The sequence below is a fragment of the Malaclemys terrapin genome, chromosome 8, assembly GCF_027887155.1.
Source record: "Malaclemys terrapin pileata isolate rMalTer1 chromosome 8, rMalTer1.hap1, whole genome shotgun sequence".
NCBI lineage: Eukaryota > Metazoa > Chordata > Testudines > Emydidae > Malaclemys > Malaclemys terrapin.
This window is the reverse complement of record NC_071512.1, coordinates 28,729,508-28,746,871: the sequence shown is the minus strand read 5'-3', so window position 1 is coordinate 28,746,871 and position 17,364 is coordinate 28,729,508. Positions and strand designations below refer to the sequence as shown.

The window sequence follows — 17,364 nt, the reverse complement described above, 5'->3', positions numbered from 1 at the left end:
TGGGCTAAATAAATACCCACACTGGAGCTGGGTGGGGAGGGGAAAGGTAGGGAAGAAATTTATATTTAGCCCACGCCTTCATAAAAAGTGTCATTCAAGTGTCACATTCAAGTGATATGTAACTGGATCCCCAAAAACTTTAAGATCTTGGGTTAATTTTTAATTGTTATGGACAGAATTGATAGTCTGCTGACACAGGATCAAATCCTCATTTTATGCCCAATTTTATATAAAATAACTCCTCCATCCATATATATCTACATATGAGAATTTTTTAAAACAAAGATGGCAACATGCCCTGTGCTTTTTAAATGTATTATAGAATCCTCCAGAGCTTCTCCTAACATAAAGTTGGAATATAAAGAACCTCCAGCAAAACTGTTTCAAAAAATCTCTCTTTAGAAGTCAGGTTTAAATGCTTACCTTTAAAAGACTTAGCTATTTATTACAAAGCCTATTCATGTCAGGATTTAGCATGTTATATTTTCCGAGAGACACCTTAGCAGGGATATCCCACAAGTGATATATAGTGTGACTGTCTTCAGCTGTGCTCGTATTTATTGTTAGTAGAGCTGAATTGGGATTGAAATATTCTACCTGGTAGGCTGCCTGTGTGTATCAACCAAATGTTCATGGATAATGGGATACCTTAACTTGTCAATCTACTTCCCACAGGTGAAACTGTCACAGTAGGTGGAACTGTACCTGGCGTGAATACCTATTGAAAATAAACAGACAGAATTCCCACTGACGGGAATGGAGAGGAAGGAAGAAGGGGGGAAGCCTTCAAGGCCTGATACATACATGGTGGCGATAGTTCTTCACTACACTATTTACTCCACATCTGAGGCATTCCAGTAACTCCTCATTTGAGAAACCTGAAGAGTCAGGCAACAAACCTCTCTCAGACGTTACATACAGACTGGGGGTAGGTGGCATAAATAGGAGCGAGAGGACAGAATTGCCACAAGTGGAGATAGAAAAAATGATCTGATCTACAGTAGAAACAGGATCGTTGTGCTTCAAACCCTCTCGCTAGGGTTTGAAATCCAATCTCCTAATCATGCTGTCTACATAATTGTGATAGAACACTGAGTAATTGCTCCTGGTATTTAATCTTATTGCTGCAGGAATCAGGCAGCAAGTTTCCACCTATATACAGCTTTGCAGACCAGGCTAGTACATCATGGGGCTCTCCCACCTTCCTCTGGAGGATCACATACTGGCCATTACTGGAAGGAGGATTTGAAGGACCAATGGTTTGATCTGGCAGAGCAAATCATGCTTCGATGTTAATTTTAATTCTCTGTAACCACAGTCCAAATAATCCCAGGAGACACTGATCTCAGAAGACCCTTTCAAACTCATCCACAGGATGCATCAGGGAAGGTTTCCTTAACATGGATAGCAGTGGGCTAGTAGATTGTTTCTTGTGGCAAACCGTATTCTTAATCCGGGGCCAGCCTTGACACCAGGCCTGCAGCAGTACTCTTGGATCTTCCTGGGAGAATGTGTGTGGAGCAGCATATGTTAGGTCTCTCTGTATTTGCCACACTGACCTGGAGCTGTGTCTGTTAATAAATGGATTATTCCACTCCCATGTCCAAATTAGTACAAGGGCACAGTAAAATTGACTATCCTAGCAAAGCATGGCTGTTCCTTATATTAGAAAACAGTGAGGAATGTACTTGACATCATTCATCTTTAGATCTGCATGTTTTTGTATGTTTCTTTTATTTGAACAGAGAGCTTGTGAAAGGTCCTCGCTTGAGAGCTCAGAAACTAAAGTCCTGTGTTTATTCACAGACCAGATCCATTACAGTTGGTAGCAGTCAAAGTTTCTACACATTGTCCCGCCACTGTGCTTGAACCCTGATCACTTCTAGCAGTTAAATGGGAGTTCAGTCTCCATGCCCATTCAGTGCCAATAAGAATGTAAACCAGGGATCGGCAACCTTTGCCACGCGGCTCGCCAGGGTAAGTGGCGGCCAGCACATCCCTCGGCCCACGCCGCTTCCTGCTGCCCCCCTTGGCCTGAAGCGGCGAACCGTGGCCAGTGGGAGCTGCAATTGGCCAAACCTGCGGACGCGGCAGGTAAACAAACTGGCCCGGCCTGCCAGGGGGCTTACCCTGGCGAGTCGCATGCCAAAGGTTGTCGATCCCTGATGTAAACTATGGTGCATTTTGTGATGTGGCTACCTGTCTTTTGTGGATGAAGCTAAGACCATTAAACTCATTCTATGCAGACAAATCATCAGCAGATATTAAGAAGCCCTATGAGTTTTTTTCCAATGCTGCTATTGTGTATTTAAACTACACAATGCCTCCTTTGCTTGAAAGAAAGGTTATTTTTGTATTGTAGATCTTAGCACCAAAATGTTGCCAGCATACTGCACTATATGAAATATTTTGAAGACATTTTATTTTATCTTTGGCTTGTCATGTTGTTTGAGTGACTAAAATGATAATGCATCAAGGGAAGCATCATGCTGTAAGACAAATGATTTGTTTTAAATGTAAAATGAACATTAAATGTGAATATATACTCAGGGTTTGCTTTTTGTGGGGGAACCGGAGAGAGAGATAAACACATCACAGTAGCAGGTTTGCTCCACAACATATGAGCAAGATGAAAACATGAACAGTAGGGAGCCAGCAAAATCTCTGAAAAGTTTTAGTTGCAGCTGGGAATTAATGGACATGACTTTGCTTTTAGCTTGAAGAGTGAAGGAAGCAGCACTAGTGCAGGCATGATGTTGCTAGGAAACACTTTGCCACCACTGTAGAGTTCATTCAATTTGTGGCCTTCCAAAGAGAGACTTTGTGTTCCAGTAACGTAAAAAACAGCTTCCATTTAAAAAAAGAAAAAAGAAAAAAAGCTAGCACATAATTAGGCCACAATGAGATCTAATTATTTTTGGCAATGATTTTTTTCTTTAAAAAGCTGTTAAAATGATGGATGTATTTAGCTATGAAAAATGGCTTAAGTTGAAGTGAATAGGCAGGTAGAGGCTACTTTGGATTTTTACTAAAATGTACAAAAAGGCACTTAAAAAATTATCTCCAAATAAATACTTACATGACAGGAGAGCCATTATTGTCTGTTAGGCAAAAAGTGGTTCTAAGAGCCTGTTTACACAATAGACCAAAACATCTCCATTATGAGCTACAGAGTAAATAATCAGCTTTCTAAAAAAAGGCCTAAAAAAGATCTAAACTATATTTGTGCAACAAACTTTTATGTGGGTCTAAAATACCTGTTTTTAAAAACTTCCTAACTGTGCAATTGCATAATGATTGAAGCCGATACCATCAGTCTGTTACTCAGGGCATGTCTAGACTGTGATCAGAGGTGCGACTACACTTGTAGACATATCTCATCTAGCTTTGATCTAGCTAGCTCAAATAACAATAGCGGCAAGCCATGGCAGCACCGGCTAGCCACTCAAGTATATAGTCGAGGTCCTAGATGGGGTTGAACAGCCAGTGCTGCTATTGTTATTTGAGCTAGCTGGATCAAAGCAAGATTGGGCATGTCCACGGGTCACAATGCAGATTGCAGTGCAGACATACCCTCAGTATTTGTACATAGCTAGCAGGGCTTGAAGCTTTTTGTCAAGCCGCCTTGAAGAATGAAAATCAAGCCCTGCCAAATGAAGTAATATTAAGACTCTGATACAAAGCAAGGTCCCAATCTTGCAAATATTCACTACAGGTAATAGTACTTTCTTCAGTGTGAGTGCTCGTGGAATTAAACGTTGCTCCCAGCACTAAGTGATTGAGCACCAAAAGCTTGCACAGAATCTGCCACTGTCACGCACACTGAATAACATATGACTCCCTGAGCAATACTAATGAAATTAGTGAGGCTACTGAAGGATTAAAGTTCCTCTCAATGAGAGTAAGAATATCAGAATCTAGCCCTGAGAACTAATTCACCGCTGCATTGGGACTGCAGAGCTATAGTACTGAGAAAGGGCCTGTCATCATTGAGAAGACAGGTAGAGATATTCCTAGTGTGCAGAATATTCCTTCTTATCTTTTCTATAAAGTTTAATGGAAAATGTCAAAAAGTAAGCTAAAAAACTCAGGATATAGCGCCGGTTCAAAGTGTCAGATTGACAATCCTGGAATCTAATGGCCTATTTATCCAAAGAACGGGCACAGTATGGTCAACAGTAATGCAAGTTCCTCACACTTCTCCAGCAGCGTACCTCAACATGACTTGGAGAGACTGTCTCTGGGGGTGTGAAGGGAGCTCAGTCTTATGCCCTTTCAGTCCACGGCTTGCCTATAGGAATGTTACAAGGGGGGAAGGGGTAAGCGTGTGCACACGGGGGGAATTGCCTTAAGATGTTATTTAAGAGAGTTTTCGGGGGAGGGGGAGTTCACAGTTAATAATATCAAGAAACGTTTCACCATTCTTGACAAAATAACGGATCAATGGTGTAAGGGGAACAGGATGAGAGTGAGAGGATTTTGAGAGTAAAATCAAGCACATCTTGGAACATACTGAAACATCCCTCCTCCTCATTACAGACAAACACACTTACACACATGTGTAAGTGGAAGGAGAACACTGGGAGAGGGAGGTAAAGAAAAAGAGAAAGCAAAACCAGAATGTCTCTGCTTGATATTAGAATCTGACCCAAAAACTGTGTGTTCCGCAAGGCTGAGATTCTGTGACTCTTTATAAACTGCCAATGAAAAAAAAATTCCGTATAATCTTATCATTTCAGAATTGTGAGACTGATCCTTAATGTCTGGTTTCACTTTCTTTCTATCTTAGGTTTTTCCATGGCAACCACCACCAAAGTCTCTAAAGCACTTCCCAAGTAATTAGATGGGCACAGCAAGCTCCTCAGAGGACTTCATTGAGTCCTCTGCTCTTCATTGCTCGGACAAGGATCAGATATACTTAGCTTGCTCGTAGTCAACAAGGCCATTTCTTGGCAAGATGCCAATGTAGATGTAGTACAAAAGTAAGTAGTATCAGATCATTGAATCCTATGGGAATCATCAGGTACATCTTGAGAACAATCTTGTAACTCTTAATTGTACCAATCAGTAATTTAATAAATACTTTACAAATCTATCATTGTCCAGGGACTTTATATTCTCTAGATACCCATACTGCTTGGTAATGAATTAGAATTGCTTTAGTCACACTTCCTAGGCCAGTTTCAACACAAACATGACCACAGCACTTCAAACAAGAGAAACCTGGCTGATATACACTATCTATGGAATTAGGATCAAAACATGACCAGCTAATTCCAGGGCTTTGGAGCTGTGCTCCGGCTCCCTCCAGCTCCAGGCAAAAACCTGCAGCTCCACGGGTCTGGAGCTGCTTGGAGCTCCAGCTCCGGGCTCCGCTCCAAAGCCCTGCTTAAGACAAATACTAAAAGACATATAGAAGCTTTTCTATCAAAATAATTGATTATGAGCTCCTTGTAGCAGGAATTGATCTTTCTTGCCTTTCTGAAAAGCATATAACACAAATTAGGGGCTATTACAGAAATATAAATAATAAATACAACAATAAAAAATTAAGAACACCAGCATCACTAATAATACAAAGAGCTACAGAACTTTAACATTTGAAATTAACTCTTCCTATTTCCTATATGCTATTATGATTAAACATTTATATTGCAATAGCACCTAGACACCAATCAGGCCAGGGCCTCATTGTGGTAGGTGCTATAGAAAATGAGAATTCCAGCCCTAAAAAGCTTACAGTCCAAAAGACAAGAGATACTTAGAATGTAAGCTCTTGGTTATATGTTTTTATGAGGCCCTGGTCTATAACTGGGGCGATTAGGAGATACTGCAATACAAATAATACATACAATTATCATTATTAATAAAAGAGACAAAAGTAGATGGGGATATATAATAATTAATTAGAATATTGTTAATGTCATAATTTAGATTTCCTATATTCACAGTGAATGAAATTCATTTCTGTGTGGAGGGCCAGTGCAAAATCTATGCAGCACTTAAGCTTATTTTGAAGACAAATATAGGACTTAAATAATGCAGTGACCCTGCAGACAGGTGAAATTCATCCAGATTGCATTGCAGAATTATAATAAACAGTAAACAAAACCATCCCTGTTATTTATGTGCTTATTTTCAAGCTATAAATACAGTGAAAACCATGTTGGGGATAAATTATCATCAGTGATTCAGTGCCCATTTAAACTAAGCAGTGATGGTGCTCAGTAAATTTATTTGCTATATATAGGCACTCAAGGGAAAACTTCAACCCAGTTTTAGATGAATGTCTGCCAAAAAACACCCCTTTCAGCTAAGTGATATTAAAGAATACCATGTATGCGCACGTGTACACACACAAATAAATATAACAGTTATTCTTGGCATGAACTAGTTTTAAACTTAGTGAAACTGAAAATAGTTTGTCACACTCTGGATCGAAGGTCAAAGTCCAAATTCATGCTGACTGCTTCACTTGGATTTTCTATCTGAATCTTGATTCCATCTCTAATCAGTAGCACTCTCTGTTCTGATAGAGCCAGACACCTTGGAAGGGGAAGGAAGGAGAGTGGAATGGAGGGAAAATCAGAGTCTGAAAAACTCTTCCCAAATGGGCAAGACTCATCTGTTTGCTATTTTTCCAAATTTCTAAAAGTTTACAATAATAAGCACATATTTTTTTAAACAGAGAAAAAGGGGGATGATGACATGTAGAAAGAAATAGCGAAGGACAAGCAGGGAAATCTTTCTGTCTACCTATCCAGGCACTTAATTGGCCCTCATCACCATAGTATTGGAGTGGCTCACAATGATCAATGGATTTGATCTTCACAGCACCCCAACGAGATAAAGCAGTATTATATGTACTTACAGATGGAGAATTGAGGCCCAAGTGCACACAGGGTGTCTGTGGATGGAGTTGGGAATTGAACTTAGGTTTTCCGAATCCCAGTCCAGTGCCCGGTCTACTAGACAGTCAAATCATGGCTCTCTCTTCTACCTCCTCCACAAGACATGGGATTGCTGGGAGACAGAATGGATTCCCCTGGCCTTTCCCCACTTAGTGACCCCACGATGGTAAAGCATTTATTTGGTCCATAAAATCACTTCAACATGGGAGAAACTAATTAGGTCATCTGGGCCCTGATTGAAAGCCCTCTGTAGTCAATGGGAGTCTTTCCAGTGACTTAATGACCATTGGATCAGGCACCCAATCATTCCCCTTGCGCTGTACAGTCCAGTTTTAAATCACTCAGGTGACGGAGTTTACCCCACTTCCAGGATGAAAGTATCATTATTGCATTTAAATTGGCAGTGTAATGGAGCTATAATATTGGGTGCAAACTTTTGTATTTAAACACAGCTACAACTAATGTCAGGGAGGAAAATAAAAACAAAAAAACCCCAACAACAACCACCTAATTTGAGGAACTTCCACTTCTACCTGGCCCTCTAAAAATTATGTTTAAAATCTCAACCAAAGTACAACTGAAATAAACAGAATGGGTAATATGCAAAAGGAGCACAGGGTATGGCAATACCTAAGGAATGTATAGCAATACCACAAAGGTAATCAAGGCAATAGTCTGTTTCATTTGGCTTTTGGATGATAATCAGATTGTTTTTGTATTTTGTGCTGTTTCCTTCAATGAGCTACTGATATTCCCAGTGCCGTCTAGCAAATAATGAATGAGGTGCCAAGGAGTATGGAAATCAGAGCATGACTTCGATTTCTTATTTGTTATTTTTAACCATCCAATTCCTAAACCCACTGGGCATAGTTAAAGCCACAGGAGAGGCATAAAAATACAAATGACACATAGTAGAGATGTAGGCACTGACCAGTTATTTACTGTATGGGTAGTGTTTATCTTTTAACTAAACTGAAATCAATTTATAACAATAAATAACTAAATGCTTTTTTAACTATACGATACTGAAATGCTAATGAAGTCACTAAACAATTCTCCCATACATTGTACAAATAAAGAAATAGCTAAACTAAGCATAAACAAACATTGTGCTAATGAGTGAGGATGTGAAAGTGAAACTGACTCAAAAGTTAAACTGGTTAGTTGACTTTCATTGCACAAGCTGAGTGAGATGCAAAGGGCAAGCAAGAAGCATCAACAACCTTGAATACATAAAAATGGCCATACTGGGTCAAACTGATGGTCCATCTAGCCCAGTATCCTGTCTCTGATAGTGCCCAATGCCAGATGATTCTGGCAGTTGGAGATTTAGGGACACCCAGAGCATGGGTGATGTCCATGACCATCTTGGGTGATAGCCATTGAGGGACCTATCCTCCATGAACTTATCTAATTCTTTTTTTAAATTCAGTTATACTTTTGACCTTTGCAAAAACCATGGTACAGGTTGACTGTGCATTGTGGGAAGAAGTACTTCATGTTTGTTTGTTTTTAAAACTGCTATTAATTTCATTGGGTGACCCACTAATTCTGGTGTTAATGAACTTTCTCCAGACCATTCATCCATATTCCCTTTCTTCAGACCATTCATGATTTTATAGACCCCTATCGTATCCCCCTTTTAGTCTGCTCTTTTCTAAGCTGAACAAGTTTCTGTCTTTTGAATCTCTCCTTGTATGGAACTTGTTCCATACCCTTAGTCATTTTTATTGCCCTTCTCTGCATCTTTTCCAATTCTAAATATATCTTTTTTGAGATGGGGTGAGCAGAACTGCATGTAGCATTTAAGGTGTGGGTGTACCAAGGATTTATATAGTGGCATTATGATATTTCCTGTTTTATTATCTATTCCCTTCCTAATTGTTCCTTTTGGTTAATTTAATTGACTCCGCTGCACAGGACGCAGATGTTTTTAGAGAACTATTCACTATGACACCAAGATTTGTTTCTTGAGTGGTAACAGTTAATTTAGACCTCATCATTTTGTATGTATAGATGGGATTTTTTCCAATGTGCATTGCTTTGCACTTACCAACATTACATTTCATCTGCCATTTTGTGGCTGAGTTACCCAGTTTACTGAGATCCCTTTGTAACTGTTCGCAGTCAGCTTTGGACTTAACTATATTGAGGAATTTTGTATCAGCTGCTAATTTTGCGACCTCACTGTCCACCCCATTTTTCAGATAATGTATGGATATGTTGAACAGCACAGGTCCCAGTACAGAACCTTGGGGATCCTGCTATTTACCTCTCTCCATTGTGAAAACTGACCATTTATTACCATCCTTTGTTGCATATCTTTTAACCAGTTACTGATATATGAGAGGACCTTCCCTCTTATCCTATGACTGCTTAATTTACCTACAACCCTTTGATGAGGATCCTTGTCAAAGGATTTCTGAAAGTCCAAGTACACTATATCGACTGGATCACCCTTGTCCACATGTTTGTGAACTCCCTCCAAGACCGCTAATAGATCAGTAAGGCATGATTTTCCCTTACAAAAGCCATGTTGACTCTCCCCCAAAACATATTGTGTTTATCCATGTGTCTGCTAATTTTGTTCTTTACTATAGTTTTAACCAATCTTCCTGGTACTGAAGTTAGACTTACTGGTCTGTAATTGCCAGGATCGCCTCTGGAGCCTTTTTTAAAAATCGGCCTTACAGTAGCTATCCCCCAACCCTCTGATACGGAGGCTGATTTAAGCGATAACTTACATACCACAGTTAGTAGTTCTGCAACTTTATATTTGAGTTCAGAACACTTGGTAAAAACCATCTGGTCCTGGTGACTTATTACTGGTTAATTTCTCAATTTGTCTCAAAACCTTGTCTATTGACCCCTCAAGCTGGGACAGTTCCTTAGATTTGTCACCTAAAAAGAATGGTTCAAGTGTGGGGATCTCCCTCATATCTTCTGCAGTGAAGACCAATGCAAAGAATTCATTTAGCTTCTCCACAACAGTCTTATCTTCCTTAAGTGCTCCTTCAGCATCTCAGTCATACAGTGGCTCCATTGTTTGGCAGACTTCCTGCTTCAGATGTACTTAATTTTTTTTTTGCGGCAAGTTTTTGTATCCTTATCTAGTTGCTCTTCAAATTCTTTTTTGTTCTTCCTTATTATTCTTTTACACTTGACTTGCCAGAGTTTATGCTCCTTTCTATTATCCTCAATAGGATTTCCGATTTTTAAAGGATGCCTTTTTGCCTCTAACCACACCTCTTTTACTCTGCTGTTTAGCCTTGGTGGCATTTTTTTGGTCCTCTTACTGGTTCAGCTCTATTATATAGCATTTTAAAATAGTTACTGATTCCTCTCCACTCTATTACTCATAGTGCAAACAATTATGATGTTAAGTTAATTTCCCTAATTTGCCTGGGGATGTACAGTATGACAGAGTTCTCTTCCAATCTCTATCTCCTCCTCGATCTATTTATTTTTGTAACTATCTAATCTCTCTCTCTGCTTGCTTATGATATTTACAGGGTATCAGCTGCCACTGAATCTAGGCATCAAAATAAAATACAAAAATGGAAGAGGAAAAGATGTGAAGTTGTTTACTGGGGATTTATTAAATCCCTTGGCAGGGTGTCAATTGTTGATATACAAAAAAGCAAGTCTCCATAGCAGCCGCTTATTGGAATACTTAATTTGTCCTTAACCTACCTTTCTGGAGGAATACAAGAAGCGAAAAGGAAAAATGAAAGAAGGAGCGCTCACATCACTGCATAAATCACATAAGTTAGAAATGTAAAAAATCTAGTAGGTCACACAGTCCATCTCCCTGCCAATGGGGATTGCGCCCAACAATATATTTTCAAGTGTTTTACTCAATCTGGTTTTAAATTATTCAAACAGTAGGCCTTCTATTACTCCCTATGGGAAGATTCCCCTCACAGCCCCTAGCCTAGCTGGAGCACCACTGCATTCTGACAATCAATGGCTGTTAGAATGGCTCTTTGGGGCTTTCTGGCATATGGACACAGATCGGGGCAGCACAGAGGCTGCTCTAAGTTGTGCTGGAGGTGGAGCTGGTGTTAGGGTCGAGGTCGGCAAAATGCAGCGTGGGTCCTGCACTAAATATAGCACAGCTAGACCCAAGAATTGGGATCTTTATAAATAAACCATAGGTAATATCATTCACAGGGCTGGCTCCAGGTTTTTGGCTGCCGCGAGCAAAAAAAAAAAAAAAAAAAGCCGGAGTGCCGCCCATTGAAAAGTGCCACCCCTTGAAAAGTGCCACTCCAAGCACATGCTTGGAATTCTGGTGCCTAGAGCCGGCCCTGATCATTCATATGTGCATTGTACATATTTTCTACGTACCCTACGGCTGCTTATATTCTAGAAGAGTTGGTTGCATAAGGAGAGCCATGTGAAGGGAGATACTAGTGTGTGTGTGTATGTGTATTGGGGGGGGAGGAGAAGATGTAAAAAGTAAGGAATAGAGGCTGAATCTTCCAGCCCCACTACCGTGTGAGAGGGTGTTGAGGAAGCCAAGGAGAAGAGGGCTCCAGCTCAAGCCAAGAAGAGGACTCCATGCTGCAACGTGGGGCCCAATTCCAGATCTGCCAACAGCAGAATGCTCAGTGAGATTCTGCTCACACACAGACCAGCTCCCCAGGGCTTGGAGTAGATCAAAATCTCTAGACCCACCTGTGGTTTGTGAGCCTGTTGGGGCAAGAGAATGGTCTGAATCAATGTAATGAGAGTGTACTGTTTGCTTTTCTGCCCTGTAGCAGGTCTGTCACCCCACTAGGACCCTGAAGGGGTTAAAACAGCCCTGGGAAAGGGCTGCCCCAGGGAATCAATCATGGGTGGGCTTGAGGCAGCCAATCAGGGCCTGGCTGGGCCAGTATAAGAAGGGCTCCTGGGGAGCAGGCTGGCAGGCAGACTCTCTCTTTTTCACGTGTGCGAGAGAGAGAAGGACCTAGCTGCCTGGGAGCTCAGGGTACCGGGAGTAGAGCAGTGCTGGGGAAAGGCAAGAGAAGTTGGGGAGCTCCAGCCTGGCAAATCCCCAGGTTGCAGGCCTTGCTAAAGGCCAAAGCAGGTACAGGGGTTGCAGAGGTGCAGCCCAGGGTTAGGCAGAGGCAGCTGGTCTGACCCCCTTGCCAATGATGAGTGACCTTTACAGATTGCAGTTTGCCCCAGTGAGAGGAGGCTAGATGACGACTGGCAGTAGCCACTGAGGCAAGGTGGCTTTAGGAGGTTGGCATTTTCCCTGGGAGGGGAGACCCAGAGAGTGGGGGTACTGCTGGGGCAGAACCCTGTGGTAAAGGGCACTGGGGTCTGGGAGCGATATGGGAGCCTAAGGCGGCGAGACACTGGCCAGAAGGAGGCGATCCAGAGCTGAAAGAGCTAATTCCCGGATGACCAGCAGGAGGCGCTGTGGCGCTGAGTCTCGACCTCACTACATGCCCCAATAAAAACTATTAGCTGTTCTGACTGCAATATATATAAACAGACAATAGGCCAAATTCAACCTTGGTGTATCTCCTCTAACATCAGTGGAGCTTCACCAAGGATGAATTTGGCCGATTAGATGGGCGTAGAAAGATTTAGTAAGTGCGCTCCTGGGTTTTCTTTGGGGTGATACTACTTTTTTGTCAGTGATGAATAGGATAACATTGGACAATTTGTATTACTGGAAACATGAAATGGAATACACTGTCATATTGATGTGCTCAATGCACGGTAGATACCTGAATTATCCATAATCTGGAAAATATAGATCTACACTCTGTTAAGGATTAACTGACCACTTGGACATCACAAAATTTATTTCCGGCACAGACTGCAGTATTGCTGTCAAATAATCTTCATGGTATCAGACAGGCCTTATTCTTTGTACATGCTGATAATGAAGATGTGCTCAGGAAGTAGAGATCATGGTTTGTCACCTCCTCCATGTCACATACCCAAGGAACAGTCAGCCCTTCAGTGGAATACATTTTGAACAATGCAAAATGTTAGTCTGTCTCTTCTAAGTCATGCCATAGATGAATAGTTAACTGGATGATGTACTAGAGATGCTATCCAGCTGCTAACCTGCAGAATTAACATCAAATCAAATCACAGAATAGCCAACCCCTGAAAAAGAAAAGCATGACTGATTTTTCCAATAAAGCTGCAAAAATCAATAATTCTTATAGATGGAACTGCTACAGTCCTAACAAACTCAGACCTCATTCTCACAGCTGTGAATCTTCTCTAGAGAATCTATAACAAGCTGGAAAGAAGATTTTTGCTTTTCTGAAAATGGTCAATGAGACCAAGTTAATCAGCCCTCATAAGAATTTAGCCCTACTTATATTCTAGTTCTGCTATGAGCATCCTGTTAGGGGACTGCATAATAGGTCCGGATGCAGTTAGTTGGCGTGCATAAGATTTTGGCAAGATGCTCTTCTTTTACAGGATTTGAATAAGTGATGATGTACTGCTATATGGATGGCTATAGGAATATTATTGAATGCAGGGGCTAAGGGGCTAAATATTGACGACTCCTCCTCCTCTTGCATGTACTCATATGGTTAAAAACAAGCACAGAGCCGACAAACAGGGGACACAGCACAGTGTGCTCCATAGTGACTAACTCTGGCTGTGTGAAGGGAAATTTGAGAGTGTACAAAACTACTCAAACTCACAGTTCAAAACCCCTGCATAAGATGGGCAACTCCCACAGTCCCAAGAATGAAGCAGCTATAGAGCAGTTGCAAACTTGCTCTGTGCCCTGGCAGTAATTTGGAATGAGGATCCCATTCACTCAGGCTTCAAGCAGGAGATACAAATATGTCCCCTACAGCCTAGACTACACATTGTATACTTTATAGTAAGATTCATACTTTACACCCCAAAAATACATGTGAAAGACACAGTAAAATTCATATTTAAGATGTGTCTTTCACATTTATTTTATAGTAATACAATTCATTTTAACGATATCCTAGGATGGAATTACACACAAAACCAACAGCACAACCAGAATCATAGGTTCTATTAAGCTGTTTGATACTTGGGTAAGAGGACTGACATGAGCCTTTTTATAGTTTGCGTCACTGTTTCCAGCAGGAAAGGCCAAACAAATATAGTATGAGGAGGCCTTCTCTGCACAAATAACACTTATTTTAAATATTTTGGCAACAATATAATGTTGTAACTTGGGCTGCCAAGCAATTAAAAAAATTAATTACTATTAATCATGCGATAAAATGATTAATCATGCTGTTAATAATAGAATACCATTTATTTAATTTTTTTGGGTGTTTTCTACATTTTCAAGTATATTGATTTCAATTACAACACAATGTGTGTATAGTGTTCACTTTATATTTATTTTGATTACAAATATTTGCACTGTAAAAAAACAAAAGAAATAGTATTTTTCAATTCACTTAATACAAGTACTGCAGTGCAATCTCTTTATCATGAAAGTTGAAATTACAAATGTAAAATACTGTACAAAATAATCTGCATTCAAAAATAAAACAATGTAAAACTTTAGAGCCTACAAGTCCACTCAGTCCTACTTCAGCCAATTGCTCAGACAAACAAGTTTGGTTGCAATTTGCAGGAGATAATGCTGCCCGCTTCTTGTTTACAATGTCACCTGAAAGTGACAGATGCGCTAAAGATTCGTATGTCCCTTCATGATTTAACCACCGTGATGATGGATTCTGCTTGATAATGATCCAAAGCAGAGCAGACTGACACATGTTCATTTTCATCATCTGAGTCAGATGCCACCAGCAGAAGGTTGATTTTCTTTTTTGATGGTTCGGGTTCTGTAGTTTTTGCAACTGAGTGTTGCTCTTTTAAGACTTCTGAAAGCATGCTCCACACCTCGCCCCTCTCAGATTTTGGACAGCACTTCAGATTCTTAAACCTTAGGTCGAGTGCTGTAGCTATTTTTAGAAATATCACATTGGTACCTTTTTTGTGTTTTGTTAAATCTGCTGTGAAAGTGTTCTTAAAACAAACATGTGCTGGGTCATCATCTGAGATTGCTATAACATGAAATATATGGCAGAATGCAGGTAAAACAGAACAGGAGACATACAATTCTCCCCCAAGGAGTTCAGTGTCAAATTTAATTAACACTTTTTTTTAAACGAGCATTGTCAGCACGTCCTCTGGAATGGTGGCCAAAGCATGAAGGGGCATACGAATGTTTAGCATATCCAGCATGTAAATACCTTGCAATGCCGACTACAAAAGTACCATGCGGATGCCTGTTCTCACTTTCAGGTGACATTGTAAAGAAGCAGGCAGCAGTATCTCCTGTAAATGTAAACAAACTTGTTTGTCTTATCAATTGGCGGAGCAAAAAGTAGGACTGAGTAGACTTGTAGGGTCTAAAGTTTTACATTGTTTTGTTTTAGAGTGCAGTTATGTACCAAAAAAAATCTACATTTGTAAGTTACACTTTCATGATAAAGATATTGCACTAAAGTACTTGTATGAGGTGAATTGAAAAATACCATTTTTTAAAATCATTTTTACAGTGCAAATATTTGTAATCAGAAATAATATAAAGTGAGCACTGCACACTATGTATTCTGTGTTGTAATAGAAATCAATATATTTGAAAATGTAGAAAAACATCCAAAATATTTAATACATTTCAATTGATATTCTATTGTTTTACAGTGCGATTAATCACAATTATTTTTTTTAATTAATTGCATGACTTAACTGCAATTAATCAATAGCCCTCGTTGTAACATGGCCCAAGAATCAGAGTGAGTATGTGGGGGGTTAGCAAATTGAGGGATGATAGATGAACTTTAGCATAAGTGCAAAACAGAGAATATCTAACTCCAGGCACAAATCTAATTAAAATGCAATAACAATAAAACCACGTTAATTGCAGTGTTATGGCTGAGAATTATAGGTTAGGAATGATAAAAGTCAGGACATTCAATGATATGGTTACCACAGCAACTGTAACTCAGCCTCCTTGCACACATGCAGGGCTTTTTTTAATTATAGAAACATTATGTGAAACTTATGCCTTAATATATATGTGATAGAATTATGGTTGCTGTGAGAACTGTAATTTTAAACTGTTTTGCATAATTAATTTATACAAAACATGTTGGTGAAAATATGAACTTGACTAAACAAGAATGGCCAACCCTTGCTTTAAAACATGTGCCTGATATTAACCATAGCCCTTAAAGAACTTCACACAGGCCATATGTAGGTACACAAGGAAGAATAATACACATACAGTACAGTCAGTGCTATGCAGGGACACATTCTGTACCATTCTATGTGGCTATTGTAGAAACAGTGTAGAGAGAGAACAGAGTTGATGGAGATAAGAATCAAAGAACACACAGCAATTTTTATTTAATGTGATCTTTGATCAGGGGGAAATAAGATTTAATACCATGGGTTCATAGTGCGCCGCTCCTGTCCCGAAGTTTAGATTTCAAGCTGAATTTCATACAACTCCTTGGAAATTAGTGAAACCCAGCCTGAATAGCTAAGTTTTACCTGGCTTTGGTAGAGGAAATTATGAAAAAAACACCTCAAGACCATAGGTGGACTCAATGGTCAGCCCAGACTTACTGAAGGGTCAGCAGTCCAGGCTTGTATTCTGGTTTTGTGGGGAAGCATGAAACCAGGCGAGTACAAAGATGTGTCTAGTTTCATGTTTTATGATGAAAGCTGCACACAACTCTACTTGGAGTGGAGCAAAGGACCCTGTTACCCTACACTGCACTTCTCAACCAACTGAACACTCCAGTGTAGGGTGCCATGGTGCAAGAGCCCTACAAACATCCGTGTTCTTACCACAGGTCACCTCCTAATGGCAGCTACTCCTTGCTCCTACCACAGGAGCAAGCGACTGCAGAGAGCTAGCCAGAGGCCTCATCCTGCACCCACTGAAATGACTGGCAAGATTACTATTTATTATTTTATTGTGGTAGCACCTGGGAACCCTCACCATGAACCAGCACCCACTCCACTGTGCTAGGTGTGTAAAAACACAGAACAAAAAGACCATCCCTGACTTAAACAGCTTACATTCTAAGTTCCCATTGACTTAAATGGTGCAGGATCAGGCTGCAAGAGAGCAGCAGTATTGTTGTGATCAAGCCATTTACCTGCATTCTCTGATCTACACGTACCCCTGAGGGTACACAGAGGTCTTCCAAGGGGTACATCAAATCATCTAGATATTTGCCTAGTTTTACAACAGGCCATATAGAAAGCACTAGCCAAGTTAGTACAAACTAAAATTTCATATAATGACTTGTTTATACTGCTCTAAGTGTTATACACTGAAATGTCAGTACAACATTTATATTCCATTTGATTTATTTTATAATTATATGGTAAAAATGAGAAAGTAAGCTATTTTTCAGTAACAGTGTGCTGTGACACTTTTGTATTTTTATGTCTGATTTTGTAAACAAGTAGT

The 17,364-nt window shown here is 40.1% G+C and overlaps 1 protein-coding gene across 3 annotated transcripts in view; it reads right to left on the bottom strand.

Moving 5' to 3' along the window:
* Positions 1–17,364, bottom strand: part of TENM2 (teneurin transmembrane protein 2) — a 1,031,222-nt gene that overhangs the window by 84,977 nt on the left and 928,881 nt on the right. The window lies entirely within an intron of this gene.